Genomic DNA, 17,580 nt, shown 5'->3' with positions numbered 1-17,580 from the left:
AGGAATCTGACTATGTTGCCCAGGCTGGTCTCGAACTTTGGGCTCAAGTGATTTTCCTACCTCTGCCTCCCAAACTACCTGAATTACAACAGTGATCCACCATTCCCGGCCCCATTTATCTCATAGTTTGGTAGAGTGAGAATCCTGGGCAACAATTTGTTTGAAAGCTGATAGCTGTATTTGAGAAATAGCAACAGAAGGCTATAATTTGGATTTCTATTTTGAAAGATGGCATAAACAATACTAGGAGTTCATTCTGGGAGAATATTATCTAAAGATATAATTAAGAAAATAATTTTGCATGAAAAAGAAGGTCATTAAATAATAATATTTAAATAATTTGTAAAGTTAGAGATCTTTTCTTGGTGTTATCTTTAAGCAAGAAATTTGTTGTTATATAATATAGTAGTATAACTGGATCTGAATTTTTTTTTAAAATCCACAATTTGGATAAATTTTTGTAGGACCCAAGTGGAATAAATTGTTTAGTAATCGGTAGATTTCTGCTTAATGATTATCCTTGCAGAAGTCTAATGATATTTACAATTTCTACATTTATAGTTGCTCTTGCTGGCTGAATAAAATGTCATTTGTTGAGACTCACTGTTATCTTCCCCCTAAATTATTTGCACTGTCTAAATTTTAAAATTAATGTTTATTCATTATTTAAAATCAAAATTCCATCAGAATTTTAACTCACTTATTTTTAGCACTATTCTTTTTCTTCTTGGCTATCTTTAAAAACAGAGATTAAGTGACATTTAATTGTCCAAAAATGAAATAGTTAAGCCTGTTTGATACCTTTCTATAACTGATTAGGGCTAAATAAACAAAGAGGCAATATTTTCCCACACTCTATTTGGTCAGCATAGTATAAAAATTTTTTTAGACATCAAAGGATTATTTTTATTAAATTAGAAGCCTGCCTAAACCAAATTCCTTGGTTTTACCTCCAAATCATTTATATTGTACAAATCACTCAGGGCAGCAATAGTGAGTGACAAATAGTATAAATTTAAAAAGAAATGACTTACAATCCATTCTAAAATATTTGCCTAGAGAATAGGTATAAGTAAGATAAGGGACTAATTTTAAATAATAATGCTGGTCCCTTCATTAGAGAAATAAATTAAATTGTCTTTAGATTTCCCACAGGCTGCCATTTACCATTATCCAGTTTTGATAATGAGTTTGAGCAGGTATTTTTCTCTTTGATTCAAACTGCTCTTCTAGCGAAAGAGCCCAAAGGGAAGTAATCTTCTTCAATTCAAATTTCCTATGCCAGGACCGCTGACAACCCTGGCAACTGCAACCACTAAAATCATTAAGTCGGATAATGGCTATTTACGTAAAGTTCACACAATTGTTAAATTGATTCCAGATGTCTAAATAATCTGCATGCACATTAGCAGGAAGTATATCAAATATATACATGTGTGTTCTATACACATTAACCTACCACCTGTCAGTTACATGACAGTAGATAGACCAGAAGTAATAAAGCCTTACCACATGTAAATTGTAGCTCTGAGGTCTACCTTCACTTATATGAGCTCAAATCCATATAGCTAACTCACCTTTACTTTTATCAAAATTGCTTTGAATTAAGGATGGGAGAAGAACCTTGGATATGGACACATTAGTTACATTAAAATCAAGTCTGTTGTGAACCTAAGATAAAAGCTGAGAGGAAGGTTTAAAATCAGGTCTTTTCTTTCCATTACGCGTTCCAAGAAAGGATTCTAGTTGCTGGGAATCTATCGTAATGTTCTTGCTGAAGGTTCCTCAAATATAACTCGGGGTCTGCGTCCCTACTGCTCTTTGGAAGAGAACAGAATTCTTTTAAAGATGTGGTCTACAGCATAAAGTATTACGTATTAGAAATATTGATTCGTGTTTGTGATTTCCCCTCCACAACTCTAATGACCAGATTATCCTAGATGTAAGATGATCTTTCAGTCCTGGTAGGGCTCCACAGTTGCCCTGAAATTACTGCTGTCTTAGGGAGAAATTTTGTTAATTGCTTTAATGTAAAATTATTTATATATATTTATTTATTTTCTACTTAAAATATTTTAGTTTATTTTTGTCTTAGGGAAATTTTAAAATCACAATAATGTCTCATGTTCATAAATAGAGATTTTTAGATGTGATGCACTCAAGAATTTCCTAGAAGCTGTCTTTAAGGTTAACATACCTATCTGGGGCTAGCATGGTTTAGGGTCTTGAAGGACTGCAATAGCACTAGTAAAAGGAGGAAAAGAAGATGTACTCTTTTGGACAGAGGAATTTTTTTTTTCTATCTTCTGTTCAAAGAATAAAAGCAAATATGAAGGTATATAAAATATTTGGAAAACACACTCTCAATTTGCTGTATTCAATAAAGTATAAAAAGTATAAAATAATAAAAGCTGTTTTGCTGAAGGTAATATGAGTATCTTATAGCTCTTCTCTTAAAGAAGTGATTCTGAAATGTTTTAGCATTTACTTTATCAGAATAATAAACTCGTCAGATGAATGCCCCTGCACCCACTTCATATATAACTGACCACTGCCTAAAGCTATGGACTTCTTAGCAGAAATCTCTCCCCGATGTTCTATCTCCTATCCCAAACCATTTTACAGTTTAGACAGGCAACTGAGGCAACTACACACAGATGTGATATATACCTCAAAAGTTTTGTAAGAAACTTTTATGGAGTTTCAGATGAGGGGAAGGCTTTGTGCCGTTGGAAGGATCTGAGAGTTCCATGCTGGAAATTTCATTTCAATTTGAACCAAGGAATGGACTACACTGGATCTCAATAGGAACAAGCTGGTTGAGCATATTCCAGACAAAGGACTAATGTGATCAAAAGATCAGAGAAAAGAAATCTCTGACATGACTGGTGACCAGGTCAATTCATCAAACAGGTGGGTCAAGAAATAATGCCATTTGAAAAAAAAAATGTTAGAAAATTGGTTGGGATTGCATTATAGATACCCCTGCATATCAGATTACATTTTGAAAGATTTTTGCTCTTCATAAAGGAAACTGTGGCAAATATTCAAAGAAATTTGTGATCTTATTAGAGCTGCATTAAGAAGATTACTATGATGAAATTCATAGGATGGAACAAGAAGAGAAACTAGAGGTGGGCAGAGAGAGGCAAAAGCCCAAACTAGGATGAGGACATTGAGAATGGAAAGGAAGTGACATATTGTGAAAGAAAAAACACAATTTGTGGTTACTTAAATGTACAGAAAAACAGCATAAGCAGATTCTTAATCAACAATTTGCCAATATTTGTTTTACATATTAATAGAGCCAAAGGGTGTTTCATAGTTTTAGGAGGTGCTTCAAGAGATCTGTGCCATATCCTCCTCTGGAATGTTCACAGTGTTAACACATCAAAGTCTATGAGAAGACCTGTGTAAAGATACCAACTTAACTTTATTTCAGCAAGAAATTATCCAATTTATTCCAGTAGATAATGGCATGTCTGCAGTTGTATGTGGAACACCTATTCATAGTCCAAAAACCTAGTATTCTTTAGTACACACTTTCTGGTGCTTAGAGCAGTAATAAACATTAGCTGTCAGTTCTGCCTTTTGTTGTGACACAGCCATACTTTCTTGTCATTTTTATTCCACACACGTCATTGCTTAGTGTGTGCTTATTGAGGGGAGGGGTAATTTTGAGCCATAACATAATTTATGTTATTGAATCATCAAATATTTTGAACCAGAAAATGTTCTAATCTAGCATCACTCAGTTAAAATTCTATTTGAAAATATCTTGGAAACATAGAATGAAAACCATAAGAACAAAGACCATAAATCCAGAAAATAAAAATGAATGAAAAGATCAAGATATAATATACAAATGACAGTTAAACTTTTATAATTCCTTAATTTATGAAAAATAATTCAAACACATTTAGTATTTTACAAATGAGCAGGTAAAATAATTATGATTTTTAAAGGCTACATTAAGATATTTCTTTATTAAGAAATGTAGACATAATACTTATAATTTGTTTCTGCAGTTAATAATTAACATGGGTCTTTTTTTAGATGAAAAATCTTGAACATGTAAAGAAAAGTCTTGACATTATTTATTGTATTAGAATAAAGTACTAGAATTCTCTCGTTCCTTATTAAAAAATTAAGCCTACGTTACCATGTTTGTCAATCTCATTTGATTTTCTATTCTTAGGTCTAAAGTTTCTAATAACAGTTTAATGCATTTATCAGTAAAACACATGCTTAGAATCCAAATGTATTAAGATTTTTGCTAAAGTAAGCAAAATAGATAAATAATGAAATGTTTTTACTTCGATTTTTAGAAAAAAGGTAAAGAATTTTATTCTCTAAGAGAGCAAAACAAATTATCTTATGGTGACACTGAGACAGAAAAGAGTTTGTTTTCATTTCTGGTATTATTTGCCAATGTTTGACAGTTGAATTTTTTTTCCAGATGAGAATTGTGCATCAATGTTCAAGTCCCAAGAGATGCTATCAGTCTGAACAGCCCAGTGAACAAGTATTTGTGACTCTCCTTCCAAATGAAATGTTCTATAGAAAGGTGGAAGTGGTAAGAAACCGTTGAAACAGTGGTTAAGAAGGTAGGTCTTTGTGGTACTGATGGGAAATAGTCGTTAGGGGAAAGCTGCTTCACCACACAGGAAACAGAAAAACTCTTGAATGCATCTTGTCCAGCTGTGGCAGAAGAATTTACATAGATAACATTTTAAAACCAGAGAGTTTGTACTCAACTGGTGACCAAGAAACGGAGAGACGAAGGGCTGCAGGCAGAGAGTAGAAGGGAAATGTTTTAAAGTTACAAGACCTACAAGCTGTGCATTTTGTAAATCACATAGCTACATATCTTCTCAGAAAAGATGTTTAAAATAGAGACCTACACTTTATCATATTGAAAACCAGAGCAATCTCAATGAAGGTTTAAAAAAAATGTTTACCAAACCAAAAGAAACTCAAGGAAGCATTCTATAAGCTAACAGAGCTATTATTGAATGCCTTGAAATGGAAATATTTTTATTTTCTAATTATAGATATTGAAAAAGGTAGTAAGTATAAATATTCATAATAAATATTAAAATAGTAACAACAAAGTTTGCCACTTTTTCTCACTTAAGAGGAACTGATTTGGTTTTGTGATTTCACTTAATTATAATGAAAATTCTATAAGCTCAGAACTGCCATCCACATATTATAGATGAGCAAACAGACTCACAGAGATTGAGGCTTTTGACCAAGCTCCTAGGGCTCAGGCTTTGAACCCAGATGTGATGGAGTCTGAAGCTTGTGCTTGTTAAACATTATTGTGCAATTCCCATCATAATTTGAACAGTAACAAAAATAAGTACATTCTGTGTTTGGTTCGTTCTCTGTCTCTTTGTTTAAGTTATTTTATTCTTCTTCCAGCATGTCATATATATTATTCTCCATATAAAGAAATATAAGAATATATTCATCCTTAAATAAAATGTTGGAAATGCTCTCTTGGAAAGGTTTCTTTGTGGCTTCTGTTTTTGTTCATTACTCTGTTTTTAATGATCTTTATTATTATTCTTTCACAATATTGTAACATACTACCAGAGTCATTTTATTGTAAACACTTTGAAAAACATACTTCAACAATAATATTGTGGCTATAACTCAAATTCTCACCCACACGGAAAAATTGTGTGTTTTTGCTATAAAATGTATGTGGAAAAAAGAAGTGCAAAGTAGAAAATGACAACAAAGTTGAAATAAATTCATTAAAAGCATAATTCATTGGTCTTTCATTCTATTCTATTCATCTAGTGAATTTATAAGATTTTAAGTGTGTTGGTAATTTCTTCAAGCAATCTAGGTACTATTACTGGGGAAAAACATCTCAAAGGCAAACACTCTTAGTATATCAATTGCTAACTTGAGATCATGTCACATACAAATAGTTGATGTGCATATTCTTTACTTCTTTTTGCCTGTTTCATGGGATCCCTTTTGCTAGGTGCCCAGTCTAGCAAGAAAGTTAGCCCAGTTGACATTTCACCTTCTAGTCAATATCTAAGCAAACATTTTGAACACTATCTTCTTTCTTTTCCTTCTTTCCCCTGGCCTGAGTACTTCAGGAAGGTGCTATCTGATTTGTACTTGTTTTAGCCATCATTATACCTTTCATTTACATGAAGCCTAGTTCATTTCACATCTGAGGCCTCCTCCAATTCGCATAACTCTCCCAATTACTTCTTGAACATATGAAGAGTCAATCTCTCTTTCCTTTTTTAAAGTACTTAGAAAACTTCTTCATTTCCTAAATGTTTTGGTGTCGTGTTCTAATTGAATTTTCATCAGGCTACAAGATAATTTAAAATATTACTTTACTGATTTTCTATTTAGGTTAAAGACTACTTTCTAATAACATATTTCTGTGTGCTTTACAAGCATGCACAATTCATGCAAGATGCTTATTTGGTCTATCCCAGAGCCAAGGCAGGCCAAAGAATGATTTAGAAATATCCTCTGGGAGACAAACTTTTATGTAGCAGGATGGCTATATTGTAAATATTTAAGATTTGTCTAAAACTCTCTACAACGTCCATATTCACATTGTCACACTGTCCTTTAATACAGCTCTTTTGGATTTTTAAATATAGTAGATTCCTAGGATTAAAGCAATTAAAATGGGAGCAACCACTTGTAGGAATCTAGTCTAATCCTCTTATTTTATAGCTAAGGAAAGTAAGACTCAACACCATAAACGTATTGAAGATTGGCTCAAGGATCAGGTTGTTTTCTGATTTCCAATATTGTGTACTTATTTTAGTATAATTACTAGCAATTGATTTTTACTCAGTAAGACATTGGGCCCAGGGTCCTAGACCAGATAAAAAAACTAAATGATCAAAATAGCTTGAACAATTTTGGCCTAAATATTTCTGTTTTAGAGAAAAATATGGTATCAATGGATTTTATGAGGCCTGAGATGCAATATTTGAATGTCCTCATGATCACTGATTCACTCACTTTTAGATTTTGAATGTCATTTTAATGGCTTTTAAAGACGGTCATATTATTTTGGTCCAGTTGGATCATTAAGGCATTTTTTTCTAAAGTAAACCACATAAAATCACTAAAATGGAATAAACCTAAGTTACAAGGAGGACTAAGCAGACACAATCATGAATGAGTAAATCTAAATTCTATAATTAATGACTTTGAGGACCTTGTACTTGACTTCTGTAACAGCATTTAACAAATCCTTTCATCAGAATCATTTCTCATGCTGTACTTTAAATGAAGTTCTTTGTCCGGTCTAGAACAAGCTGGAGAAGAGCTGGCAAAGAGCCTTTGGTCATATATTTCAAATTCGTTAAGCATTTTTAATCTTCCCCTTGTAGATAAAATCTCTTCAACCAAATCTCCTAACTTGGTCCAGATAGTTCATAGTTCATAGTTTCTGAATCCCCAGTGTGCTCTGCTTTCTAACCCTGCCTTGCAGTTTCTTCTGTACCTTTCATTAAATCCATGATGAAATTTAAAACACACAAGCAGAATGATGTAGGCTATAAACATTAAGGAAGTTAAGGAAGTTGATTTGCCATTTGTGTTTTCATACTGTTTCTTTGCATTCCTACATCTACATAGATAGATGTTTTATCTTTCACTATATTATTTACTTATCTCTATCTTGATACACTTTGAATAAATAACTAGCCTCCACCCACCAATTTTAGTTGATTTCTTGTTAAATTAAAATTAAAATGGCACACATGCACATTTATGTACACACACACACTCATACATAACACATACACACAAAATCTTCTGATCACTGATCACCTTCAATACTCACTCTATTCATATCTATACGTCACAGTTTTTGTACTATACATTTTAAGACATACATTCTTGGTCCCAATGTGTGTTCTGGAAAGATGTTTTGAATTTGCTATTTTTCACTGGCTTTATAGACAACAGGTTGAGAACAGTGACATTGGAGTAGTTAAGCTCTAATATGGTGGAAATGAGTAGTTCTTACAGACTGAATAGGGGAAAATAGCAGAGGACAAAGAGAATTTTATTCAGATTTTTAAAAAAATAAGTTCTAGAATTTAAAAAAAGAAATCAAATATGTTAAAAATAGAAGAGCAAATTGGAGAAAGACTAAAAAAGAATAAGAAGGAAATGCAAACTTAAAGAAGTGCAAGTCTGTTAGGCAAAATGTAAGAATATTGGGAAAAAATAAGTTAAGCAGACTGATTATTTTGGCAGCACAAAATAAAATATCTGTATCTATCTATATATCCATATATATAATAAAAGAGAGGAAAGATCAAACCACAAGTCTAAAATATTATTGTACTAAGAAATAATAAAGTATCATCATTGCTGCTATTTCTCTTGTCTTTGGTCATATTAAATATGACCAAAATAATTTTCTACAAATTGAACCTGATATTATGGTATTACTCAAATTAATGTATAATACATTCTACACTTTTCTCCACTTTTACTTTTACAAAATACTTATATTGCATTATTGCTCAGTCAATTTATTGGATAATGTTGATCATTTTAGACATCTTTAAAAGTGCAGGACATGGGGAAGGGGGAACAAGATGGCTGATTAGATGCAGCCAGGAGGCACTGCTCCCACTCAGAGAGACCAAATTATCAAGTAAACCACCATAATTCGGGAATGTCTTCAGAAAGAAAATGCCGAACTCAATGAAGAGGTGATGCTGAAGCTGAGACTGAACAGGGAGGAAGCTGGGAACCCCATGCAGGGTACCTGAATGCTAGGGCTAACTCCTGATCCTGAATGGTTCCTGGGAAAGAAGTGAGTGAAGGATGATTCACACTTGTCATGAACCTCTGGGATCCTTGCTACAGGGGACCCCGCATCCCCCATGGACTTATGAGTTGTCTGGAGGATCTTCCCAGGGAGCAGGCAGAGACAAGCCTTCAGACAGCATGGAGCCTGGGAGCATTTGTTCACTGGGCAGCTCCAGCAGACAGCAGCCATAGATGGCCATGCCCCAGGGATCTCTATGCACCTCTGGGAGGCACTGGCCTCAGCTGACCTCTGAGCTAAGAGAGAGCAGGGCTGGTTTCCCTGTGGGACTAGAGCACATGTATTCCATAAGCCCTCCTGCCCACTGGCCTCTCCTGCCCACTGGCCCCCATAGGGTCCATGCCTAACTGTTCTGCAGAAACAAGTGCCCAGTGCAGCCTCTGCAGTCCAGTCTGAGTGCATTGTTCCACATGAATACTTTCCTGGTAACCCAAGAGCACATCAGATCCCTCAGCACAGCCAGAACCCAACCCTGAGCCATGGGATGCCCCCAGGGATGCAGCACACAGCTGGGGAGAATGAGCCAAGCTCTGTAGCCTGCACCTGAGCAGGGAAGGAGCCCCCATCTTAAAAGCACTGCAACGGATGAGATGCACAGGTTCTTGGGCCAGGGTGGAAGTGGGGTGAGCTTCCTTCTGAAGGACCATTCCAGAAAGACTGTGGCACATCTCCCTGCTGTAGCCTTTCCTTAAGGGAGCCCCACAGCCCAGAGCACCTAACAAAAGAAATGTGGACATGGTGCCAGTGATTGAAGGGGGCTCCCCAATGGGCCATGAGCAGACCTGGTGAGGAAGTAGTGTATCTCCCCTCAACCACAGAGCACGTCTGCAAACTGAATGAAGTACATAAAGTGGTACAGTTTGGTATTAGCCTACCTATAAGCCATTACTCTTAAGCACCATCTACTGCATCACAGCCCAAACTACAACAACAAATATCCTGCTAATAACATATATGCCTGTGAAACAAAGCACAACAATTCACCCATACATAAAGATCCTATGCAGAGCCCTGGCCCTCAGAAAGCATCCAGAAATGAAGCCAAGTGACTATACTCAACTTATATAATAGTTAAATGAACACCAACCCTCCAAAATGAGAAAGAATCAGCACAAGAATTCTGCTAATTCATAAGGCTAGTATGTCCGCTTACCTCCAAACGAGTCCACTAGCTCCCCAACAATGGTTCTTAACCAGTCTGAAATGGCCGAAATGACAGACATAGAATTCAGAATCTGGATGGCAAGGATGGCAAGGACACTCATCAAGATTCAGGAGAATATTGAAATCCAATCCAGTGAATTCAAGGAATCCAGTAAAATAATCCCAGAGCAACAGTCATTTTAAGAAAAAAAACACAAAACTGAAATTCTAGAAAAATTCACTACAAGAATTTCTTAATACAATTAGATGTATTAAGAACAGAAAAGACTAAGCTGAGGAAAGAATCTCAGAGCTTGAAGGCTGGTTCTTTAAATCAACTCAGATCAAAAAAAAAAAAAAAAGAAAAGAAAAAGAAAAAGAAGTTTTAAGGAATGAACAAAACCTCCAAGAAATATGGGATTATATAAAGAGACAAAATCTATGACTCCTTTCTATTCCTGAGAGAGAATAAGCAATTTGGGAAATATATTTGAGGATATAGTCCATTAAAAGTTTCCTAATCTCACTAAAGAGGTTGGCATGCAAATAAATACATAAAAACCCAGCTAGATACAATGTAAGACTACCATCCCCAAGGAACATAGTCATTAGATTCATCAAGATCAATACAAATGAAAAAATCTTAAAGTCAACCAGAGAGAATGTCAAGTCACATCCAGAGGGAACTTTATGAGGTTAGCAGCAAACTTCTCAGCAGAAACCATATAAACCAGAAGAGATTGAGGGCCTATTTTCAGCATTGTTAGAAAAAAAAAATTCCAATCAAAAATTTCATATCCTACCAAACTTAGCTTCATAAGTGAAGGAGAAATAAAATCCTTTTCAGATAAGCAAACACTGAGGGAATTTGTTTCAAAGAAACCAGCCTTACAACAGGTCCTTAGAGAGTGCTAAACACGGAATCAAAAAAACACCTGCTACCACAAAACACACCTAAGCACATAGCCCACAGGCACTTTAAAGCAACTGCACAACCAGCTAACAGGATCAAAATCACACATATCAATGCTAACCTTGAATTAAGTGGGGTCAAACATTCCATTTAAAAGACATACAGTAGCAAACTGAATGGAAAGACAAGACCCAACCATCTGTTGTCCTCAAGAGACTCATCTCATATATAATGACACTCATTGGCTCAAAGTAAAGGGTTGAGAAAGATCTACCATGCAAACAGAAAAGAAAAAAGAGAAGAAGTCACTATTTTTACATAAGAAAAAATAGACTTTTACATAAGAAAAAATAGACTTTCTATTTACATAAGAAAAAATAGACTTGTAGAAGGACAATGAAAGACATTACACAATGATAAAGGGTATAATTCAACAAGAAGACTTAACAATTCTAAATATATATGCACCCAACACTGGAGGACCCAGACTCATAAAATAAGTTCTTGTCCTATGGAAAGACTTAGACAACCACAGAATAATAGTGGGAGAATTCAATAACCCACCGACAGCATTACATAATCAAGGTAGAAAACTAACAAAGAAACTATGGATTTAAACATGACACTTGACCAACTGGACCAAATAGGCATCTACAGAACATGTCACCCAGCAACCACAGAATATACATTATTCTCACCTGCACACAGAATGTATTCTAAGATTGACAACATGCTTCATCATATTGAGCAAGTCTCAATAAATTTAAAAAAATGAAGTCACACCAAGCAAACCCTCAGACCACAGTGCAATATAAATAGAAATCAATATGAAGATCTCTCAAAACAACACAAATATATAGAGATTAAACAACATGCTCCTGAATAACTTCTGGGTGAACATCAAAGTTAAAGCAGAAATTTTAAAAATCTTTGAAATTAAAGAAAACAGGGACACAATTTACCAAAATCTCTGGAATGCAGTTAATGCAGTATTAAGAGGAGAATTTACGACCCTAAACATCTTCATAAAGAAGTTAGAAAGATCTCAAATTAACAATCAAATGTTGAACCTAATGGATCTAGAAAAAAAAATAAAATAAAACCAATCCTAAAGCTAGCAGAATAAAAGAAATAACTACAATTAGAGAAGAACTTAACAAAATTAAGTACAAATATTAATGCAGAAGATCAATGAAACCAAGAACTGGTTCTTCAAAGCAAATAAACAAGATTAATAGACTGCTAGCCAGATTAACAGAGAGAAAAAAGGAGGATTCAAATAAGTAAAATCAGAAATGACAAAGATGACATTACAACTGTTCCTAAAGAAATACAAAACATCCCCTAGACAATAGTATAAACAACTCTATGTGCACAAATTAGAAAATCTGGAGGAAATGGATAAATTCCTAGAAAAAACACAATCTTCCAAGATTGAATCAGGAAGATATTGAAAATATGAATAAACCAATAACAAGCTCTAAAAATGAGTCAGTAATAAAAACCCAGCAACCAAAAAAAGCCCTAGACCAGATGGATTCACAGCCAAATTCTACTAGACATATAAAGAAGAACTGGTACTGATCCTACTGAAACTATTCCAAAAAATTGAGGAGGAGGCACTTCTTCCTAATTTATTCTAGGAAGACAGCATTACCCTAACACCAAAATCTGGCAGACATGACAAAAAAAAAAAAAAAAAATCAGGCCAATATCCCTGATGAACATAGATGCAAATATCCTCATCAAAATACTAGCAAACCAAATCTAGCAGCACATCAAAAAGATAATTCACCACAATTAAGTAAGCTTTATTCCTGGGATGCAAGGTTGGTTCAACATATGCAAATCAGTAAGTGTGATTCACCACATAAACACAACTAAAAGAAAAAACCATATGATCATCTCAATGGATACAGAAAAAGTTTTTGATAAAATCCGACATCCCTTTAAGAGACTAGGCATCAAAGCAACATATTTCAAACTAGTAAGAGCCACCAGTGACAAACCCACAGCCAGTATAAATACTGAACGGGCAAAAGCTAGGACCATTATCCTTGAGAACCTGAACAACACAAGAAGACCACTCTCACCTCTCCTATTCAACATACTACTGGAATTCCTAGCCAGAGTAATCAGGCAAGAGAAAGAAACAAAAGGCATCCAAATAGAAAGACAGGAAGTCAAACTATCCCTTTGCTGACAATATTATTCCATATTTCAAAAACTCTAAATACTCCATCAAAAGGCTACTAGGGCAATAAATGATTTTAGAAAGGTTCAAGATGCAAAAGCAGTGTATAAATGTCAGTAGCATTTCTATACACCAATAATGTCCAGGCTGTTAGTCAAATCAAGAACCCAATTCCATTTATAATAGCCACACAAAAAAATATAAAATACTCAGGAATACAGATAACTAAGGAGGTGAAAGATGTCTACAAGGAGACTACAAAACACTGCTGAAAGAAATCAGAGACAACACAAATAAATGGAAAACATTCCATGCTCATCGAAAGGAAAAATCAATTGTTAAAATAGCCATACTGCCCAAAACAATTTATAGATTCAACACTAATCATATAAAACTACCAATGTCATTATTCACAGAATTACAGAAAACTATTCTGAAATTCATATGGAACTAAAAAAAAAAAGTCCAAATAGCCAAAGCAATCCTAATCAAATAAGAGCAAAGCCAGCAGCATCATTCTCTGACTTGAAACTATACTTTCAAGCATGCAGTAACCAAAACAGCATGGTAGTGGTACAAAAATATACACACAGACCATAGAACAGAATAGAAAACTCATTAATAATAAATAAAGCTGCGCACCTACAACCATTACAAAGGCTGACAAAAACAAGCAATGGAGAAAGGGCTTCCTGTTCAATAAATGGTGCTTGGATAACTGGCTAGCCATATGCACAACAATGAAACTGTACCTTTACCTTTCACCATATACCAAAATTAATGCAAGATGAAATAAAGATTTAAGTATAAGACCTCAAACTATAAAACCCATAGAAGAAAACCTAGGAAATACCCTTTTCAACATCAGCCTTGGCAAAGGATTTTTGGCTAAGTCCCCAAAAGCAATTGCAACTAAGACAAAAATTGACAAGTGAACATAATTAAATTAAATAGCTTCTCTACAGCAAAGAAACCATCAACAGAATAAACAGACAACCTACAGAATGGGGGAAAATTTAAAAAAAAAGAATGGGGGAAAATGTCTACAAACTATGCATCCAACAAAGATCTAACATCCAGAATGTATAAGGAACTTAAACACATCAACAAGCAAAAAAAGATCTGATTTTTAAAATGGAAAAGATCATGAACAGACATTTCTCAAAAAAAACACATACAAGTGGCCAACAAATAGGAAAAAATGCTCATGATCATCAGAGAAATACAAATCAAAATCACAATTAAATAAATATCGACTCACACCAGTCAGAATGGCTATTATCAGAAAGTCAAAAAACAACATATACTGACAAGGCTGCAGAAAAAAGGGAACACTCTGACCCAGCAATACCATCTCTGGGTATATAGATCATTAAACCCAAAAGATCATCATCACGGCACTGTTCACAATAGCAAAGACCACAAACTCAAACTAGGTGCCCATCAATAGTGGACTGGATTAAAAAAATATACATACACACTATGGAATATTGCACAGCAATAAAAAGGAAAGAAATCATGCCCTTTGCAGCAACATGGAAGAACCTGGAAGCCATAATCCTAAGTGAATTAAGGCAGGAACAGAAAATCAATGTTCTCACATTGTTAGTGGGAGCTAAACATTAGCTAAACATTAAGCCCACAGGAACATACACATGGGAACAATTGACACTGCAGACTACTAGGGAGAGAAGTAGGGAGGCGGCATGGGAGGAAAAGCAACCTATCAGGTGTTATGCTCACTAACTGGGTGTAGTATACCCATGTAACAAATCTGCATATGCGAATTTAATCTAAAATAAAAGTTGAAAATGTTAAAAAAGAGAGAGAAAAAAACAAGTACATAACATTTCAGAACTCTGGATTACCATATAACAACTATTAGGATTAAACAAAGATCACATTCAAAAGAATACCCAGAATCCTTATCAAAAGAGATATATCAAGTTGTTTTTAAATCACCTGTTTAGTTTGCCCTATGAACACCTTATTCTCTATGAGAAGTATTTTAAGTGTTTAATACTTGAGATGTGTAAAAGTATATAAATTAACTTTTCCATTCCATTTATTTGATCAATTGGCTCTTTTCTTGGAATCTGAATGACAATGATGATAATGAAGAGATTATCTGAAATAGTCACTTCCTTTCTAAAGTTGAGGCTGAACTAGTCTTGAAACTTGTCCACTGGACTAAAATTTTAAGTTTTGACTGTTTTTATTTTCAATTTTTATTTATTAAAATCTAATTTTAGAAAATAATTTGCAGATGGACTATCCTACCTATTTGCTCTCATTTGAAGAAAATATTGTTCTCTGTTTCCCTGCCAACCCATGGTTATTTTACAAGTATTTAATAGGAAAGTTGATTTTAAAAATCAAACAAAATGCCGGGCACGGTGGCTCACGCCTGTAATCCCAGCATTTTGGGGGGCTGAGGCAGGTGGATCACGAGCTCAAACAAAAAACACTCCATAAGATTCCTATTATTTGAGTTGATTGATTTTAAGTTATGCAGCAGAGCAAGCTTACTAGAAGGTACAGTCTTTACCTACCCAGAAGACCGTAGTTGGTATCCAAACTCAGCCACTTATCGCCTCTCAGAAGTTAGAGAACTTTATGAACATCACTGAAGAGCTGTCTTTTAAGTTTTGAAAATGAAGTTAAAGTACTAAATACAAAATATTTTGGCCGATTAGTTGATCATGGTGGCACATGCCTGTGGTCCCAGCTATGTAGGAGGCTGAGGCAGGAGGATTGCCTCAGCCGAAGAGTTTGAGGTTACAGTAAGCTATGATTGCACCATTGCATTCCAGCCTAGACATCAGAGTGAGACCCTGTCTCTAAATAATAATAATAATAATAAAATACATACAATAAGGCCAGCACAGTGGTTTATGCCTGTAATCCTAGCACTTTGGGAGGCTGAGGTGGGAGGATCACTTGAGGGCAGGACTTTGAGACCAGCATGGGCAACAGAGTAAGACCTCATTTCTACGGGAAAAAAAAAAAAAAAAAAAAAAATTAACTAGCCCAGTGTGGTATTAGGCACCTGTAGTCCTAGGTACTCAGGAAGATGAGGTGACAGGATCCCTTGAGCCCAGGAGTTTGATCTACAGTGTGTTATGATCACACTGCCGTACTCCAGCCTGGGCAACAGAGCAAGGCCCAGTCAAATATATTTATATCTCCAGTTAAATAAGAACATCTATGCAATTTATCTGATAGTTCTAAAAGATCAATAAATAATTGCCACTATGAGCAAAAACACATTTTTATGGCAGCATATAGTAGCATAAGTATACACATTTGTTTCTTTTAACTCACTTGTCTTACTAACATTTATTAAAAACTTTTATTTTTGCAATGTTATATTATTAAAGTCCTAAATCTGTCTCTCTTTTACATTTAGTTAGGGTTTGCATGCTATTCCATGATTGAGTTACATTTTGAATGGGGCAAACTCTTCACATAATTTTAGCATATTAATTCCACAAATTGTTAACATTTGTAAAAAAGGTATTTTAAATAAAAATATCATTTCAAATAAGACCCTTTCTATTCCAAACATTGTACGGCATTTGTTCATAATGTTTCCATTTATTATAAATAACCTTTTAGGTTTCATTGAGATATGAATAAATCTTTATCTACTGGTAGAGATAGAAAATATGATTTTGCTTTTGAGAGGAGATACACCACGTGGTCTGAGATTGTAGTAACTAATTTTGAGTCTACTACATCCCAGAATACACAAATAAATACACTGTAAGTAGATTTCTATCAAGAATTCAACAGATATGATTCTAACTGATAAGGTCCAGTACAAATCATAAATATCTCTTAGGCATTTTAATGTAAATTGTGGTTATGCTGCTGTTATTGCTTTTGGTGACAATGATCATGATGCTACTTCAAATTTTCCAGTTTGTTAAGCTACAGGGGCAAAATGAAATACATAATGAGTTTTCTTTAAATAGATTGCCATACTAAGTTCAATTTTCATTTGTTAGCCAAAGCATTCAAAATTACATTTTTGGTAACACAAGATGAGAGCACTGAGCTAGAAGGAATTCTGTACTTAGAGACATATACTGTAAGAAAGAGTGCCATTGCAGGTACGTCATTAGAAAATAAAATTGATGGATCATCTGCAGGGATGAAGTGAACACTAATATAAAGTCCTGGAAATCTACTGACATCATTGAAATATGCCACCATAGAGACAAGCACTGAAATAGTATGCTTGGACCAAATCATGCCAGTATTTCTGGTTTATATAGGCCGATAAATGATTTTCAGAGGAGAAAAAGAAAAGGATTTGAAAAAGACATTTTGTTTGTTGCCAAAATATTTAAAGATGAATTACACAAAGATTGGAACCTAATTTTCAGAAGACCAAATTATAGCATGTGGAGCATTTCCTGAATGCTCAATTCAACCCTTGATAATAACATTAGAAAAGTTTACATCATTCCTGGGATA

At 34.5% G+C, this 17,580-nt stretch overlaps 1 long non-coding RNA gene across 1 annotated transcript in view; it reads left to right on the top strand.

Annotated features, from left to right (window-relative positions):
- The window catches only part of LOC129016614 (uncharacterized), a 57,935-nt gene that overhangs the window by 18,715 nt on the left and 21,640 nt on the right, over positions 1-17,580 (top strand). Inside the window, exon 2 of the long non-coding RNA XR_008494909.1 lies at positions 4,460-4,576. This is a non-coding gene — a long non-coding RNA (uncharacterized LOC129016614). The remainder of the gene's footprint in view (positions 1-4,459; positions 4,577-17,580) is intronic.

Source organism: Pongo pygmaeus, chromosome 1 (genome assembly GCF_028885625.2).
Source record: "Pongo pygmaeus isolate AG05252 chromosome 1, NHGRI_mPonPyg2-v2.0_pri, whole genome shotgun sequence".
NCBI classification, from domain to species: Eukaryota; Metazoa; Chordata; class Mammalia; order Primates; family Hominidae; genus Pongo; species Pongo pygmaeus.
Note: the sequence above shows the minus strand (reverse complement) of the source record. Positions and strands in the feature narration are given on the sequence as shown.